Raw genomic sequence first — 18,057 nt, forward strand, 5'->3', positions numbered from 1 at the left:
TATAATCATTTTTTTTTTGAAGAGAAGCGTAAAAAGAGAGAGAGGTGTTTGTGTTTATGCTAGACAGGATATTAGGTACGAAACACTCGATGCCTTTAAGTAAATTACTGGTGACTACAAAATCGTAGATGGGAACTTTTATATTTTTTGTCTTTCTTTGAGAGGTATTTTGATTCTATGTATTCATATAACTACTCACTTGTTCTGGCCGATGACTTAAAAGCAAGTAGTCTGGAAAACTCTTTTTCGTCACGACTGAGTAATACATTCAGTAGTAGTGTTTCTTTTTTTTTATCTGATCAAGTCTCTCACTAGAATTAGCCGTTCTACGTCAAGTTGTATCGACGTTTTTCTTACAAATTTAAGCACTATATATACCCTTACAAAAAAAAATGTGAGCCAGTCTGTAGACATCTTAACGATTTTTTAACATACCTATCCACTTCCTATCTTATCGCCATTTTTCTACAAGGTTTCTACAGATTTCCTGTCAACAGGAGTCTACAGAGCACAGTCGACAGAAATCCTACCAACTGTCTGTCGCCAACGGTCGTTAGACTTTGCGTCGCCATATTCCTATAGATTTTCTACAGACCTGACTTGATAGACCATACACACTGAAAGCATGACAAAATCGTTGATATGAGTCATAAGCAGGTTTCGTGTGTAGTAAGAAACGCTTTTACAACAGGCTTGAAGTGAACTACATAGTCACAGGATTTTATTGTCACAAGATCCGGCCCTGATAAACATTTAAAAAGAATCACATAGAGTATATATACATCAATAACACAGGTTTCCAATCAAACATGCTGTATGTTGCAGCCTCGACCACTGCGTGCCCTATTTTTATTATTTAATGTTTCTGTGCTTATTTGTCATTGTCGACGCCGGTGTCAACAAACAAAGCCGCCGCTTACACCGCCAACCGAAGTGACTTCTACTCTCAGTTTTACGAGAGTCTATCGCGCTATAAAGTCGTCTATTGGACTCGAATGATGTCTCGAGAGGGCTGCTTCGACTGCCAGTGCACATGTCATCAGTGTAGGCAGAGCAACGACGTAGCAATCACTACGCGAGAGCATACTGCGCCACCGTGGTGCCGACCGCGCTCGCTCTGCCGAAATATGAGCGTGAGACTCTCGAGCCCCGTTAGCTCACTGAAGTTGGAAGACGCTACTTTGTCGGTCGCGAATCCTTTGCCCTTCGAACGGTCGCGATGCAGTTGCGCCCAGCGTATACCTTACGCAGCATCTTTCCGAAATTGTTAGCGCAGCATTGCGACCTTCTGTCAGCGAGCTTCGGCGATTCATCGTGTGCTGAAAGTCGGACGATGTGCTGTCCTTGGCGTCTTTTATGTGTAACTCTTTCGTAAAAAAAAAAAAAATTAAGTTTAAAAACGCGAACCTAACAGTGTACAAATAATTTTAAATTTATTGATAATATATATTGATTTATTGATTTATTTGTGGACATCGTGCGCAAAAAATAGTCGCGCTTAGTTCTTCATTCTAAATTATAATGTGAGTTATACGACGTAAAACATAGTGTCTTCAAACTTGCCCCGTTTAGAATCACTCTTGGGCAGCTTCTTTAGAAATTCGAAAGCTGGCCTTCAAAGAGATGTCCTGTTCAATCGGTATTGACAGCAGGGTAGACGCTATGCGGGTTTTAGGCCAATCGTGTCTCCGGTTAGGGTCACGTGACTACAGTCTCGAAGCTGGTCATAAGGCAGAGCACGGAACCTGACTAAAAGCCCAAGGCCACGCATAACATCCACTGCATTATCAACCTAGGGTACAAGTGACAAATCCTCCCGTTGTGTTCATTGTTGAGATGGCCCTGAAGATTAGCCTTTGTAAGCGCACCCCCGTTCTCTGCTGCTTCCTTTCTACTTCTTTCTTTTTTCTCTCTCTCTAAGCTGAAGGCGTAGTAGACGGTGCGTATTCGCCGGACCAATGAACCGTATACTTTTTATCGCTTGAATCCTCTCTCTGTGTGCGGGTAACGGCAGAAGCGTGATCACGTGGTTTGACGGATGACGCATTACTAATGCGTCATCCGTCTAATGCGGCATTAGAGCGGCTGATGCGGCATTAGCCGTTGACAAACCCGGAACGCCTACGAAGACCGGACCTAGCTTGGCGGGTGATGCGGCCTGCGGGCCTGCTGTGGATTTCGCTTCTGTGGTAAATGGGGTAAATCTAGTTCTAGAGTTCCGATCACCATCAGCGCATTTCGTCTTAGTGCCAAGTGCGATCTTCAACATGCGGATTGCCAAGACCATGGATATTCTTTCGGCAGCGCCTACACACCGGTGATCTTCCTTTGTTGTGGGCATACATTTGCCCACTAGCTTCGACGGTTCGACGGACCGAAGACACGACGGACCGCCTTCTCTTCCATGTGAGTGACAAGGAGAGGCCCTCCTGACCATTTGGGATAGGTATTCTTGCTACGCAATGTACGTCTTGTCACTATCCGATGAGTTTGAACCGTGTCGAACTCTGTGCCGTGAATCTCCGACGAGTTCAACGTGTAATCCACTGCGATCGGCCCGAAAGGCACTGTACAGCGCTATTTGTAAGTGCTTTTTGCGCCTTCAAGTCAAAAATTAAGAAGTTAATTAAAACATTTTAGTTAATTTGCTAATTACCTAATTTCGCGTATTTTCTAGAGGCCGCCATTAACACTTCCCCAGGGCTCAAATTACTCTATCTCAAGTTCCCTTTTTGAAAATTTGGTGTAACTAAAAAAAAAAAACAAAAAAAAAAAGAACACCCTGTATACGTTCCTAGTGTAAAATAGACTTGCTAATGGAGCAGCAATTTGAAGACACTTAACTTTTTCATTACCATGCAAAGTCTAGGCTTCTATGAAAGCTGCAGGCAGAAGCTGGTAGCTTGGCGTTGATTGGAGAGTTTGGCCGGGCCAGCTGTATTGGTGGCGCAAGCTTACAAAGGTTACAGCCTCTATCGTCCATCCATCCATGATCTCCCACCCTTTTTGCTTCCAACGTATTATGCCCGTCTTTCCTATTTATCGAGCAAGTGAGCCTGTGAATGGGGCATGTGCTCCCCAGTTCAGTAGTGGGGAGTTGCACAACTTTTATTAGATGCATTTAATAATTTAGTAATAATTTTAATAGAGATTTTAATAGGTGCTAACTTGTCATCTCTCTCTCTCTCTCTCTCTCTATTTTTCCAGGCCACATCTGTGCACTTTTCAAGGTCGATACAGCAAAGATCAAGCACAGCCTATCAAGCATGCTGAGCAAGCTGGAGAAGTACAAGGAAACACTGCTCAACAACTGAGAATAAAAAAAAAACGAAAAATAAGAACATTTTGTCTGGTCTTTGAGTGTATAATGAAGCAAGTGCTCTGCATGCAGCATCATCGCTACACTTCAGAACTGATGACTAGCATTACACAAAGATAGAAACTGGCCTATTTTCTGTAGATAATGGATAGAGTGGAGGGGATTTCTCTGTAGAAAGTGCGCAGAAAATGGGTAGAAAGTGCTATATTCTACACAGTGCGATGATAGAAACTGTGGCCACTTGTCTACAGCAATTCGTTAGAAACTCTCTAATTGGCGCTAGAAATGGGACAGGAGTGTTGCTAGAATGTCTGTATGTTTGCTGTACAGAGTCTCCACATTATCTGTACACTGAAGTCTACACAAAACCTGTAGGAAGCAGCGGCCAATGATCTGTAGACAATGGTTAAAAAAGTGGATACATTCTCTCTAGGAAATCTATGCTCTCTAGCCACAATTATGTCTAGAAATTCTGTAGAAATTGGTTAATTTTTTTTAAGGGTAGTTCGCAGTGCAGGTAATATTAGCAGTAACATCAGAGATCATTTACCAATATTTTTTTACTTTTTCACACGATTGAATTATCAGGGAGCGTTGATAAACTATCCCCCTTTCGAACGATAACTGACTGCCAACTGCGGTCCGTTCGAAGCACAGTCATACCAACAAACTGGAGTTGTGTATTTTCAAAGCAATGTGTAAACAAAGCATACGATGAGTTTATAAATATCTTTAAAACAATTTACGTCGCATCGTTTTCGTATAAGACAGTAAGTGCTAAAAACGAATAAAACAACATGGGTCACCCAAATATTTTAACCGTGATAAGAAAAAAAAAGTTTGGACTCCAATCCACGCTGTGAAGGTCGTTGGTCAGCGAAGCTGTGGTATCACCTGCAACGACTGCCTACTGCACTACACGAAATGCCGCCGCCGGTCGCAGCACGCGAGCGCTGGTTGTATTGCCGCTTCTTTTCCCTTGGCCGCTCCTAGTATTAACTCTGCTCCTCGGGAGTCCTAACTATGCGTGGCCTATTCATCGCGGTTCTGCAGTAACAATGAAATCAGTTGCTATACCCCGTTTCATCTTGCGTTTAAGCGCAGCGGATGTTACGAGCCATCGGAGCCAATCGGAGGCCATGTGAGTGTCACGTCACCTTGGAGAGGGGGCACAGCGACGCGAGGAAAGCCCATCACAGGCCACGTCTACAGAACGGGATTGGCTAGGATAGCTCGTAGCATCCGCTGCGTCCAGACGTAAAGTGAAAGGGGTGTAGGCGGGTTCTTCTTTTATATATGAAAGGCTAGTGACGTCACTCCCCACGTCACAAGCTGCCGTCGCCGCGGCAGCTTGGGCAACAGTAATCTTCACCGGGAACGTATGCGGTGAGCGCTACGGGCTTTGCATTGTTTTCAGGAGCTCATTATAATTCATTATATTGTTAGGATGCTCGTTTTGTGCTTAATCTTCATCGAAACGAATGTTGTGCGGTATGTTGTTTGCGTGGTGTTTGTACTTTTCGCTTCAATCTTCTGAAGTCATTGTTCCGTTAGAACGCCTACACGAAAACACATGCGAGGAGAAGGAACGTGCTTGGCATTGTTTGCAGGCGCCGTTATCATCCATTATGCAGTTTCCATTTCACACGAGGTCTTCGAATGATGTCAACCCCTTTCGGAGCAGCTGCAAACGTAATATTTACCGGAACGCGTGGGAGTGTGTTCCTATTGCTCACACGCGCCTTATCATTCATTATGTGGTTTTGATACTTGCTTCGTGGTTTACTGTTTTTTTTTTTATTGAAAGAAATACTGAGTTGTATGCTTTATGCCTAATTTGAAAGGAGATATGCTGTTTTGCCTTCAATAGGTGACCGGCGTTTTGCACCAGCCGCAACGCACCCTGGGTATTATCCACTTCCGGTTCGTAGCTAGCAGACGACGCAGCACCATGACGGCTGTGGAAGTGTGTACGGGTGTTGAACCCGATCAATTCGAGCCACCTCCCTCTGCTGCTGGGTGACTTACAAATTTCTGAGAGTCTGAAGTTACATGTACGGATATGTTAAGTATAAGAATCGGCACGCAGGAGCATCGAGAACGGCCACGAAAGCGCGGAGTGAGGGCGGCATGCTGCACTGGCGCCGCGCTTTCAGGATCTTCGCACGAACACGCAGGCTAGGTTAGCTATTTCGTTTTGCTTTTGAGACAGCGTTCTTTACTGCCTCTTAGTTTTGATGGTTACGTTAGATCACATCACCTACTGAAATAGGCGCGAGTGTACGCCATGGGACGCGGCCAGCTGAAATGCCCGATCGGAGCTTTGGCATGCTTATCGCGCGACCGAAAAGACGCTTCCGTTCAAAAGTTCCTTTGGACGACAACGGATTACGCGAGAACTGACATTTCTCGACCCCGAAGCGCCTACTAGGAATTTTCTTAATCCAAAATGGTCGACACGGCTAGACCATACTGAGGCCGATCTTCAATCGTCTAAATACATTATGTGCCCTCAAGTGACAAATTAAAAAGTTAATTAAAACATTTTAGTTAATTAGCTAACTATTTGCCTAATTTCACCTTTTTTCTAGACGCCGCCATGGCCAATAACACTTCATCAAGGTTCAAACTACTCTATCTCACGATCCTCTTTTCTTTTTTTCTTTTTTTTTTTTGAAAGTTTGGTGCAGCTAAAAAAAAAAGAACACCTTGTATATATATTTAACTTAGCATTTTCGAGTGCCAAATTTCTATACAGCATGAAACCCGCGAAGCTTTCAGTTCTGCACAAGTGTGGAGACAAACATTTACAAACTATAGAGCCATCTTTGCTTTCCCAATATTTTCAGAAGTGCTGGGTAAATTATATTTCATCGTTTAGGCGAATTATTTACCTAATATTCAGTGCTAACCGACGTTCAGTTCAAATTTCACAAGGAAAAGTCAACAGAATGCACTTCGATGTCGCAAAAAGAAATATTATGACATTTTATAGAACGTAAACAGCTGGCATTAGGAATATTCATTGTGCTTTGCAAAGTGTTCGAGTGTCTCAACCATTCAACGCTCCTTAGTAAACTTCCGTGTATTGCATACGTGGCAAGCCTTCGATACTTATTCGCTCATATTTAGAACATGATAACCAATTCGTCTCACCGAATGATCATGTTTCTTGTTCGCAAGTCTTGAAGTATAGTGTGCCCCAGAGCAACATTTTCGGTCCTCTGTTGTTCAATGCGTATGTAAACGATCTAATCAATATTTGCTACCAGTCACGTTTTCCCAGGTATGCAGACGACACGAGTGTATTTCTGTCTGCTTCGAACAGGGACGAACTCACAACCAAGGCAAACTTAGTTTTAAAAAAGTTTATTTCAAGGTCATCAAATTATAGTCTTAAAATCAACACTGCAAAAAACTAAAGCAATTGTTTTTCGACCTGTAAATAAGCACGTTACAAGAGTCACGTTACAAGAATACCAAGTAGGACATTTTAATTTTTTATGCAATTCAAGCAAATAGAATGTTATCGAGTGCACCTATATTTAATCATAGCTAAACAATACTCATGCCTGTTGGCGCTGCTCTCGCTGCGCCACGCCTAGCTGAGATGTCAACAAGGAACAGTGTTTATATTATTTTGAAACATGCGAAAAATCATTAACTCTATTACCAAAACAATCGTAGCCGCTCCGCAACATAAGTAGTAAACCCTGCGAAACTGTGTGGCATCATAGGGCACCAGGGAGACTTGCATATCCCTAATACGAGAACAGTTCCAATAGCGGAGGCTCATTCTGTTGGGCAGCAAACCAGTCTCGAACATTCTCACCACCAGCTGGCCGTAAGAATTTCTCAGCGGCAAGTCCTTTCGCACCGGGGTACTAGCGTACAACCGGTGTATTGTGTCTTTCCCAGAAGTCAGCCTGTTGCCATGTTTTTCTATAAAGCATTGGTGCTTCTCATGCGAGATGAACACGTGACTACCTCCGAGAACCTTCTTTATGCATTCCTTAAAAGTGTGGCACACTGTGGAACTTTTGTTGGACGATCGTCTGCGAGCGGCCGCCATGGCACCGATGATGCCCTGCTTGTCGTCTGTCTGCAGCAGAAGGCGATTGAAGTAGGAGCCCTTTAACACGCATGGTAGCACTTTCCCAGATGCGAGCCTGGAATAGAGCTTCACTATGGTGTCGTCTGCTTCCCAGACATATCCGAAACTCAGGCTGGACGTCAACAGGCTCTGGAAGTAGACGGCAAGCTGGAATCCGCCAGCCATCCAGCAGAAGAGCACGATGCGTCCAGCCAGAACGCGTTGGAATCGTTCCGGTATTGGGTACGAAAAGAGCATTGTCGTTGAGACTAGAACAAACACCACGTCTTGGATGCCATTGACGAGCCCCCTTCCCGAGCAGTAGTTGATGAGACAGAAGCCTAGTGCGCAGGCAACCATTGATAGGAACAGAATTGTGAAGAAGGCCATCGGTGCTTTTCGAATAAAGGCACCTGCACGGCGTGAAGGCTTACGAACCGTGTAGAAGTCAATCCTTCTGTAGTAGAAGACGTGTGGAAAGTGGAGCAGTTGCCAGTATTTTTCGTCGAGCACAGTAGGGTGGACCAAAATGTCTATCCTTCGCTTCGCTATGTCTGCAATCCAATGCTCCCTCTTCACGTTTACTGTACTGAAATGTACACCGAGGAATAACAAACCATCTAATATAATTTTAGGTTCCCCGACAATGCACTTAGGGAACAGACAACCAAGCACGAAGCTCTGGTTCCTTAGTAGCTGCCAGGTTTGGGTGGCGTGGAAGCTCCGCTCTGGCACGGCTGAATTCATCAGGCTGTTTTCGCCGCTTTGTGCAGTTCCATACTAAGCCTTTTTTAAGGTCGCGGCTTTCTGCATGCACCAATAAGTTGTAAACAAATTGGCTGGGGTTTCCACGAGCCCGAACACATGATAAACGATTTGTCTCAAAAAGAACAAACCAAGTGGAAAAAATGTCGTCGGAAGAGAGTAACCACGATAGGTTATCGTTCCATAAAGACTCAGAAGCAACGGCCACCGTCTTCTTGTTGTCGGCAGTGCTGTATTGGAGGTGCTCCCGGTACACTGACCACGAGCTGCCCCAGTACCTTGCTCTGAAGATGGTGCCGATCCTGCGCCGGAAGAGAAAGCTGTTCATGTTTCCACTTGCGCAGAGAACGTCGATGTCTGTGTCATTCTGGAGCAGAAGATGCACATCGTTTTTTGTTGAGCTCAGCGGTACAACGGGCATAGAGACAATGAACAAGGCTATGCAAAGACATGCAAGCATCTTCAGCAGGCGTCTTTGGCAGCCGAGAACTAAACCACAGAGCAGAGCGAAGACGTCTCAGAAATCTCCAATTCAAGTGAGACGCTTGAGGCTTCTTCCAGATTTTTATTTAGAGTTTGGGTTTCCGGAGGCTGTCATCTCTCCCCATCAAAGCAAATAATGCCACGATTGAAGAGGGTGGAATTTCGACCCTTTGAAAAGGAGAAAGCGTGATCGATGCTTAATGCATCTTCTGGCAGCTGCCTCCTTTATTGATAAATGCCTTTCATGCAGATAGCACAGGTATTGGTGATGTCGTCAGACAGAATATCTTAATATAATTATTATACGAAAAAAAAAGGAAACGTTCAAGTAAGGTAAAATGAAGAGGAGTTACGGGAAATGAGACACGTGCGATCGAGATAATAAACACCTGGGTCTTTTTTCTCCCCGAAAGTTTTGTGATTTGGACGCTCACCTGCGTCACTGAAAGGCACACACCTATATTTACGAATCGCTCGCCCATTTTGATCGCCGATCAATTCTATGCACGGCACGCCCTATATTTCCCTCCACCACCATCAAAATTTAGTCCCGTGTAGAGTTTTAACTTCGGTCAAAATATTGTTTCGCGTGTATTCAAGCTAAGTGTTATAAAGCTCAACTTAACAAAAACACAAAGCACCTATCGGTGAATTATAGTCCAATGATAAATGGTTTTCACCTGCAGCAGATATGCGTCGCTTTTCTGTCGTGGCCAGGTCCGAGTCCCGGTGTTGGAGTGGATTCCGTTGCCGATCGAAAACGGGGCACCACGACGCAAAGTGCGGCTAGGCCCGTTCCGAGTCAAAATTCGATTTTTGGTTCTGGAAGGCAGAAAGCTCCAGTCGCACTTCTCATACATTATGCAAAAATAAAGCATAAAGAAACACGGCGTCTGCTGCAGACATAATGACAAAATTATATGCGTAAGATTTCCGCGCGAGCGATGATAAAATTAACCGCTTGCTGAAGGGCGACTGAAGAGTAGAGCGCGACACAGATAGCAGGAACAGATGATCTCCTGTTTCTCCCCGTTTATTTTTTTTTTCTTACGATCGATAAGCTGTCAGCAACCTTCCAGGGATGTCTCGTTAATATGGACCTCTTGAATATGAATACCCCACTGTACAGACACCATTTTCGGGGACGAAATGTACCGATACGTATATTTTCGTCTCTTTAGTATAAACAACTCATAGTACGGACAATTTTTTTTTTTGGGGGGGGGGGGGGGGAGGGGGGGGGGAGAGCGGAGGTGTCCATATTAACGAGAGATAACTGTATTGGCATACACAAGAAGCGGTTTCGAAGTAATGTATCTGCGCAGAAGGTTCCGTGTCATGCTGTCGGATGCTGTAATCCCAACTGTTGATTGTAGAAGTTCTACTATAAAGGGACGAGCGAACACAAGTGCCGCTTTGTCGTCATGGCATCCTAACTTATGGCTGCTGCCATGCACATTAACGGACCTATTACTCTGTTAAGCAATTGCCCTTCGATTTATGCTCTCCAACACATCAACAGGAGTATTATATTGTAGAGCCATGGCCACGCCATGACGTGTTTCGGTATTTGATTTTTCCTCATACTTTCGAAGACTGGAATAAACAGCAGCTGAAATAACAAACTTTCGTTCTTTAAAGGGGCACTGAGAGGCCAAAATATCTTTTTAGAGCGCAGCTCTTAGGCGGCCGTTTCCGGGGAGCGGCGTCGGCGTAACCAAGGTCACCCCAAGGTCACGTGAACCTCCAAGGTCACGTGACCCCCAAGGTCGCGTGACCCCTCTCAAGGTCAGCCCAAGGTCACCTCAAGGTCACGACGTGACCCCCAAGGTCACGTGACCTCCCAGGTCACGTGACCTCCCGAAGTCACGTGACACCCGCCCTCCCCCCCCCCCCCCGAGGTCACGTGACCCCCTGCCCCCTAGGTCAGGTGACCCCCCGGAGCATATTAAAGAATGAGGCGAGGAGGAGGAACGGAGGACGAGGAGGTGTCAACCCTCCCCTCAGTACCCCTCCCTCCTCCTCCTCAAGAGCTGCGCTCCAATTCGGTGTTACAGGGAGTTGTAAACGGCTTTCACTTTTTTATTATCCGGAATGATTGAAAACGATGCATGGACATTACCCCAAATTTCAAACTTAGAAACTCAGTATTTGTGAAGTAAGAAAACAATTTTCCAAAGCCGAATGAAAAGTTCCCACGCGATCCCGCGCCAGTCCTGTGACGTCAAAGATTGAGTCGTCCTGCAACTCGAGTTTCTCTCACACCTCCTAGCCGTACCGACCCGAAGTGTCCTGTTCGCCCGCGTCCGCCGATCAACCGCTCTTCTCTGTGTGTGCCACCTATCGCTATGAGCAGACGACGCTTCAATTTCGAGATTGAAGTTCTTTTAGGGTCCTTTCAGCGATCTCAAATTCTTTCAAAGAGTGTGAGGTCGAAAAGAACGCGCAGTGGACTTTTGTGAGCGACGTGAGGGCCCACCTCGCGCCCGTTTTGTGTGAAAGGCTGCCACGGCGGAGTCACTACAGAAACGATGGTACACAGACACCAACCCCAGTTGCTTTGACCGCTTGACGATTTCCTTTTCGAAGTCTGAGAGGTCGTCGAACACCTAAAAATGAGAACTTCGTCCGATTTCCCGACTCACCGATCTTCCTCAGTAGTACATGTACCGAGAGCCGCCATGTTTTCCGAGGGAGGATAAAAAGCGAGGAGGCGACATCTCGCGGACTCCGATTTTCGGTATCTCAAAAAAGAAGGGCCGTAATGCGTTCGCAATTGCGTTAAAAACATGTTTTACGAATGACCTTATTAAGTATTGTAGAAATATCGCTTACAAAGCTTCTAAATTGCATAATCGATTACGTTTAAAAAAAAATAAGCCAGGAGGTGAGAAAAGGGAGAGACGAGAGTCAAAGAGAAGCAAACGCGGGCGAGCGTGCGGATATATATATATATATATATATATATATATATATATATATATATATATATATTATATTTCGCATTGTGGTTTTTTTTTTTTGCGCCTATGATAACGATTTTCATCGTTTTAGACTACAAAAGGACGACCTTTGGGGTGTCAGTGCCCCTTCAAACTCATTCCCGAACTGTGAAGAAAACACTTCGATGTTGAGTGAAGAGTACCTTTGTTTTGCTTGTTTCTTTATTTTACTATTATTTATGTCTACAGATTTATGACATGCTGTCTTATTTTTGCCATGTTGTGACCTGTGGATTGTTGTTGTTTATGTACCATTCCTACTGCGATCCTGAACAAGAATAAGTAGTATAAATGAATGAACAAATACATTTTTTTAGTAACATTTTAACTATGAATAAAGAAAAAATTAATACAGTTAGTTAATCAGTAGATTTAAATAATAATAATTTAAGATTCCTAACTTTTTTTTATTCTTGACTTAACTGGCTATAGAAGTGAAGGCGGCCCTCCGATGATATTTAGACTGGTTTGAAATTCGCACTGAAACTCAGTTAAAAACGAGAGAACACCGAAGAAAAACTTTCTCTTTTTGTCGGATACTTCAATTATCTAGGGAGTTATAAGCGATTTGACTTTACAAAAAACAAGAGAAACATTCCCGCTCCGTAACATGTTAGGGAAAATTCAGCGACTGGAGGGCTGGAGCGCAGCAGCTGGCCAATGCGAAGGGCAAGTTCGTTTCCATCTGTGTAAGGCTGGCGATGATGTGAGAACGCCGAGCTCTTATTGACTGATTGAAACAAAAATAGGGGATAGACCTCAAGGGGTCCAGCATTGAGGTCTACCCACTATTTTTTCAATCAAAGCCAATCAGATCTTGGCGTCGTCTTGACGCCACCGGAACTCCTGTACTAGAAGCAGACGACTTTCTCTCCACGTTGGCTGCGGATTAGGTTCACGGCTGCCGCGCCGAGGACGGGTTCGCATCGTTGTCGAAGTTCCTTGCATTGTCCTATACTTCGCTTTCAGCTTAAGTGCTGCAGACGTAGACGTCGCTGTGAGCTAATCGGACCCATCATGCGGAGTCAAAAGCGCTGGTAAATGGGTCTGCTTCGTTCCCGATTGGTTGAGCGATGGTAGAACACGCGCAGAAACATAACGAGCACCATGATAATGAGTGCCTTTGACCTTGTCGGATTGGTCCCATTAGTGTCGGCTGCATCTGGATTTAAGGTGAAACTAAGTATAGATTCAGGCTCCAAACGCGATAGTGTCGACGAGCCTGCTTTGTTTTATTTTCTACTCTTAATGCAGCTCATTCCCTTGTTCACAACAACACGCACTACTAGTCTACATCTAATTTTATTGGTACACATGCAAACACTTACATAGCATCCTTAGCAATAATGTTTTTAAATCATTAAACCAAAGTGGATGGGACCACAACATATTCACAAAAGGCATTTCCCTCATGAAATTTTATCTGTAGAAATGTGCCAACATTGTGCTACATTTTTTTCAGTTTGTTACGCTAGATGTTGAGCAACAGTTCAGCACAACCCAAAAAAATGTGTAGAAACCCGAGGACCAGAGCTCTTCAGAGAGGGACATCACATTTTGTAATAAAGTTCTTGTCACGAAGCGACGGCCGAGGGTGCAAGCCAGGTCCGGAGCGAGCCCTGACATGGTCGGTGTGCCGGTGCCAGGTGGTTCCGTCGGGCATGTGGACGAGTAGCGACGAGGTACTCGCTGGAGAAACCACATGTCCGGCAGACCAGGGTGGGCCAGGACGGAAGTTCCTGGCGTAGACTGACGCTCCCAGCTCCGGCAAAGGCCCGGGACGGCACAATCGGTCAGCAGCCAGCTTCTGCTTCAGCTGCTTCAGGAGCGCCGTGAACCGGAGGTCTGGGTGCAAGACGTCCAGGGGGGTCTTAAACATCCGGCGTAGCAGAAGCTCGCAGGGGGCACAGCCAATGACCTCATGGGGCGTGGTCCGGTACTGGAACAGCACCCGGGCCACCTCCGTCCTGGAAATCTCCGGGCTGGTTCTTCTTGAGCTTGTTCTTGATCGTCTGCACCACCCGCTCGGCTGCACCATTGGAAGCAGGGTGATATGGCGGAACCAGCATCCGGCGGATTCCATTCTTCTGCAGCCAGTCCAGGTACTAAAACTAAAGGAGATTTCTTATCCGTAAATTTCATGGATAGAGTCTTATGAAATTTAATATTCATTTGCCATTTCTCGCTCCAATTAAAAAAAACGGAAATGATTCATTAAGTAACTGTTGATGATTAAGAGACGAAATGTCATTGTATAGAATGCAGTCATCTGCATAAAGACGAATTTTAGCTAGTATGTTTTCCACAATATCATTTTACATAAAATAAATAAAAGAGGCCCTAACACCGATCCCTGAGGTACACCTGAGCTGACCGAAACTTTCCAACAGAAGGCATTCGCAAAAGAAACAGAGACCTCTGTGACCTGCAATTCAAATAATTTGACATCAAATAGAGCCTAAGGGAGTTCTTAACTTTTACCTTTAAAACGAGTTTGGGTTGTGCCACTTTATCAAACGACTTTAAATAGTCGATAAAAATAGCGTCAACTTATCCTATTTTATGTCATGATGAAGCATTGCCATGAGTAAATTCCAGAAGCTGCGTAGTGGTTGAGAAAAGACGACGAAAACCGCTTTGTGGAGGACAGAGTAAAGAATTCCTTTCGAGATAATTGGAGATACGCTTATGCACTATGTGTTCGAGGAGCTGACTGCAAAAGAATGTAAGAGAAATCCATCTAAAATTCACAAGGCCCTGTTTATTACCGGATTTGAATATGGGAACTCTTTTTGCTGATTTGCAAAGTCAAGGAACAATTCCAGATAAGACATTTATTTAGATTTCTTAATCGTGTTTCTGTTGGTGAAAGTTCCATACAGAGAAACGTGGAACTTGGGACGAAACAACTCTTGACTTAAAGAAACAAACTTGTGTTGAGAGGGCATCCTGCTTGAAAGTATTTCAATGTACCACTCCTGTTACGATCTCGCTAGAGATTGACAGTATCAATAAGGAAAGAAAGAAAGAGGGCCTTTTGGCAGCATGGCAGATTTCTTTCATTCTTATTGTATATCTTATTTCTTTCTAACAGTACATTGTTCTAGGCGTTAGTTGGTAAAGCGTTTACCGGAACATTTTCTGAGATCATGCTCCCGGAGTCCAAAGTGCTTTTGGTTCTATATTTTTGTGCTGAGAGATGCGTTTGCTATTGACACGTGTTAGCGACTACTTTTGTGATCCCGATATTCCGAACCGTATAGCGAAAATAGGTACTATTTGTTTTCTGACGAGAACGGCGTCACTATGTCAAGGTGAGTATTGATGGCGGTTCGTTGAAAGCAAAGAAATCAGATTTATAAACACACTTTGAAAGAAAGACGGTGGTTTACGCACAATTGAGTTAATTTGAGTGATTGTAATATTGCCGTCATCATGCCGTGCTTTGCTACGCGCTTAGTTAAAAAAGAAAGAAAACGTATATGGTGGTAAAACAGCAAAATAAAAGAAAAATGTGTTTTTTTTTATTAATTTTTTAGGTTAGACGCGCAAATACCCGGGTTATTCTTTTTTTTTTTTAAATGAAAAGTAATCAATGTGTTGGTGCCTTTAAAACTGTCTCTAACTGACAACTCGAAATATCCAGTTTATGCATAGGTCCATTAAATTAAACCTGTCTCAAACTGAAATGCGTTTCTTCCGTTAAAAGCTAATTTATCGTGTCCAACGTACATACCTGTTTCGCTTACTCTCGTCGCCAGCCACCCGGTAGCCATATCCGGTATGGGCGACAAAAAATAATAAAACATTTCAACCTGCAAATAATAAAAAATATAATAGAGGGGGACAAAACGAGAAGGGGGGACGGTCGCGCTTACATCGTAAATGTATTCTATGGGCGTGTGGACTGCAAACAATTTTTTTCAACCATACTGCAGGTGACGATATTTTAAGATAGTACACCTTTGTCAAAACGGTCTATAATCCAATCTTGTAAGCGTTACTCGAAAAAAAATACAATCGATACAATTGAAATTACTTTTGGTTCAACATTATTCAAATGTATTGGTTACTTGAGAAGAAAATAACTAACCGTTACTTGAGAAAGTAACCTTTACTTTTCCAATTATTTGAGACTTTCAAAACGACCGATCTTACTGTCGATTCAAGAAAAGGCATCTTTCGCTCTCTTCCTTATTGGACTAGAATCAGCAAATCGTAAACTACTTATCCTGTTAATCTATCAATTTTGGTAAACCTTCCTGTTGTCGGAGACTTGGTTTCGAGGACTCCTTGGTGGTTCAAAATTTATCAGATTACTCTTGTTATTACCTCCTAATCAATTTATTCAAGTGACCACGAAACTACTTCAAAACGTAATCGATTACAAGTAATTTGATTACTTGCAATGAGTACAGTTCAAGTCTACGTATAACACATGAGTAATGTTCTGGGGTGACGAGCATGTCGCGAATAAGGGAAAGTCAGCCCGGTGAATGAGATAATGGTATTTTCTGGTACATGCTTCCACAGCATTTCAACATTTCAACGGTCACGTGACGCGATGACGTCAGACACAGACAGTATGTCAACTGTAGTGGCGTTAATTTTTCCGATAAATTTAGCCGGAAAACGACGTGACGAGATCCTGTAATGTTAGCTCAACTCACGCGAAGCCAATAGGCCCTTTTCGAAATTGTGAAATTATGCATAGATTATGCGCACCCACCATTAGTTGGGCTCGTCGCTTCCGGTGTGAACCCATTGGCTCCGAGTTCGTGCCGAGAACTGACGCAGCACTCGCGTGGAATGCGTTTCGATCCGAGTGCACTCGGAAGACTGACGAAGCGCTCGTGTCAATGGGTGCTCACAGTGCATGACCAACTAATGGCGGCCGTACGTAGTCTATGCAACATTTTCGAAATGTCAAAAAGGGTCTATTCCGGCGAAGTGGTTCTGCGAGCTGGTTGTTTGCGCCCAAACCCCTTCTGTGCTTCCATGCCTTTATCAGCACAATCGAGCTTACGTAATTTCTCTGATCTCTCTCCCTCTTAGTCCTGGGGCGCGGCCCAGTTCCAGCTGCGCCTGAGTCGGTACAGCTCGGACGGGACGGACGCCGAGGGGCAGTGCTGCGGCGGGACCTGCCCGGGGTCGTGCCGCACCTTGTTCCGCTGCTGCCTGACGCACTATGGTCCCCGGGGCGTGCCCGTCGCTGCCCAGCACCATATGCGGCGCATGGACGTGAACACGCCCTGCTCGTTCGGCCTCTTCGTCTCCGACGTGGTCGGAAACAACTCCATGCAGGCCGAGGTGGAGCACAACTTCACCTTCGACCTGCCCTGGCCCGTGAGTGAAGCCTCCTTTAACTCACTTTCAACGCATTGAATCGGGAATCACCAAAAAGACGAGAGGGCTGCTCATGTCAGCAGCTTTCTGTATAAAGCCACTGTCACGTTCTCCTCGTACGACGTACAAAACACATGACGTTCTCTGCAGACACGATGACGAACTTATCCGCGGACGAATGATCTGCGGACAGTCACACTACTCATACATCATGCAAAAGACACTGAGTTCTCCGCCGACACGATGACATGATGACAAACTCAAGAAAGTTCTAAACATGTTTGCCTCATACGTACGCACGTTTCGAACGTGTATGGGGCATACCTCGGAAAACCTCACTCATGAGGGCCCTCACTCACCCTCACTCACCCTCATCTTCACAGGTGAGGTGAGGGTGAGTGAGTTTCTGAACCAGGAATATTTATGAGTATGAGGGTGAGTGAGGGCCGTGAGGGCGGTGAGGGCCGTGAGGACGGTGAGGGGTATGAGGGCCATGAGTGCGTGAGAGGCGTGAGGGCGGTGAGTGGCGTGAGGGCCATGAGTGCGTGAGGGGTGTGAGGGCGGTGAGGGCCGTGAGTGAGTGAGGGCGGTGAGGGGTATGGGGGCCATGAGTGCGTGAGGGGCGTGAGGGCGGTGAGTGGCGTGAGGGCCATGAGTGCGTGAGGGCAGTGAGTGGCATGAGAGGCGTGAGGGCGGTGAGTGCATGAGGGGTGTGAGGGCTATGAGTGCGTGAGGGGCGTGAGGGGCGTGAGGGCGGTGAGTGCGTGAGGCCCCCTTCAGACGGAGCATCTTTCTCGGCAATTTTGGTGTCGATGGCGGGTCGTTCTCTAGCTTTCCCTAGATCGACACGAATTGCTGAGATGGGGTCCGGCTCGAAATAATCAAGCAACTTGGAGCAATTCGAAGACGTCTGAAGCGGCTGCATCCAATCATGGGACGCAAAATTTTCTCGTGATACCTCGTGCCGGAGATGATGACACCGAAAGACTTGGTTCTGGTTTAAAATCGATTGTTTAATTTTGGAAATAAACTGTTTCAGAAAGGTACAT

Source organism: Ixodes scapularis, unplaced genomic scaffold (genome assembly GCF_016920785.2).
Source record: "Ixodes scapularis isolate PalLabHiFi unplaced genomic scaffold, ASM1692078v2 PGA_scaffold28__5_contigs__length_5199819, whole genome shotgun sequence".
Classification (NCBI taxonomy): Eukaryota; Metazoa; Arthropoda; class Arachnida; order Ixodida; family Ixodidae; genus Ixodes; species Ixodes scapularis.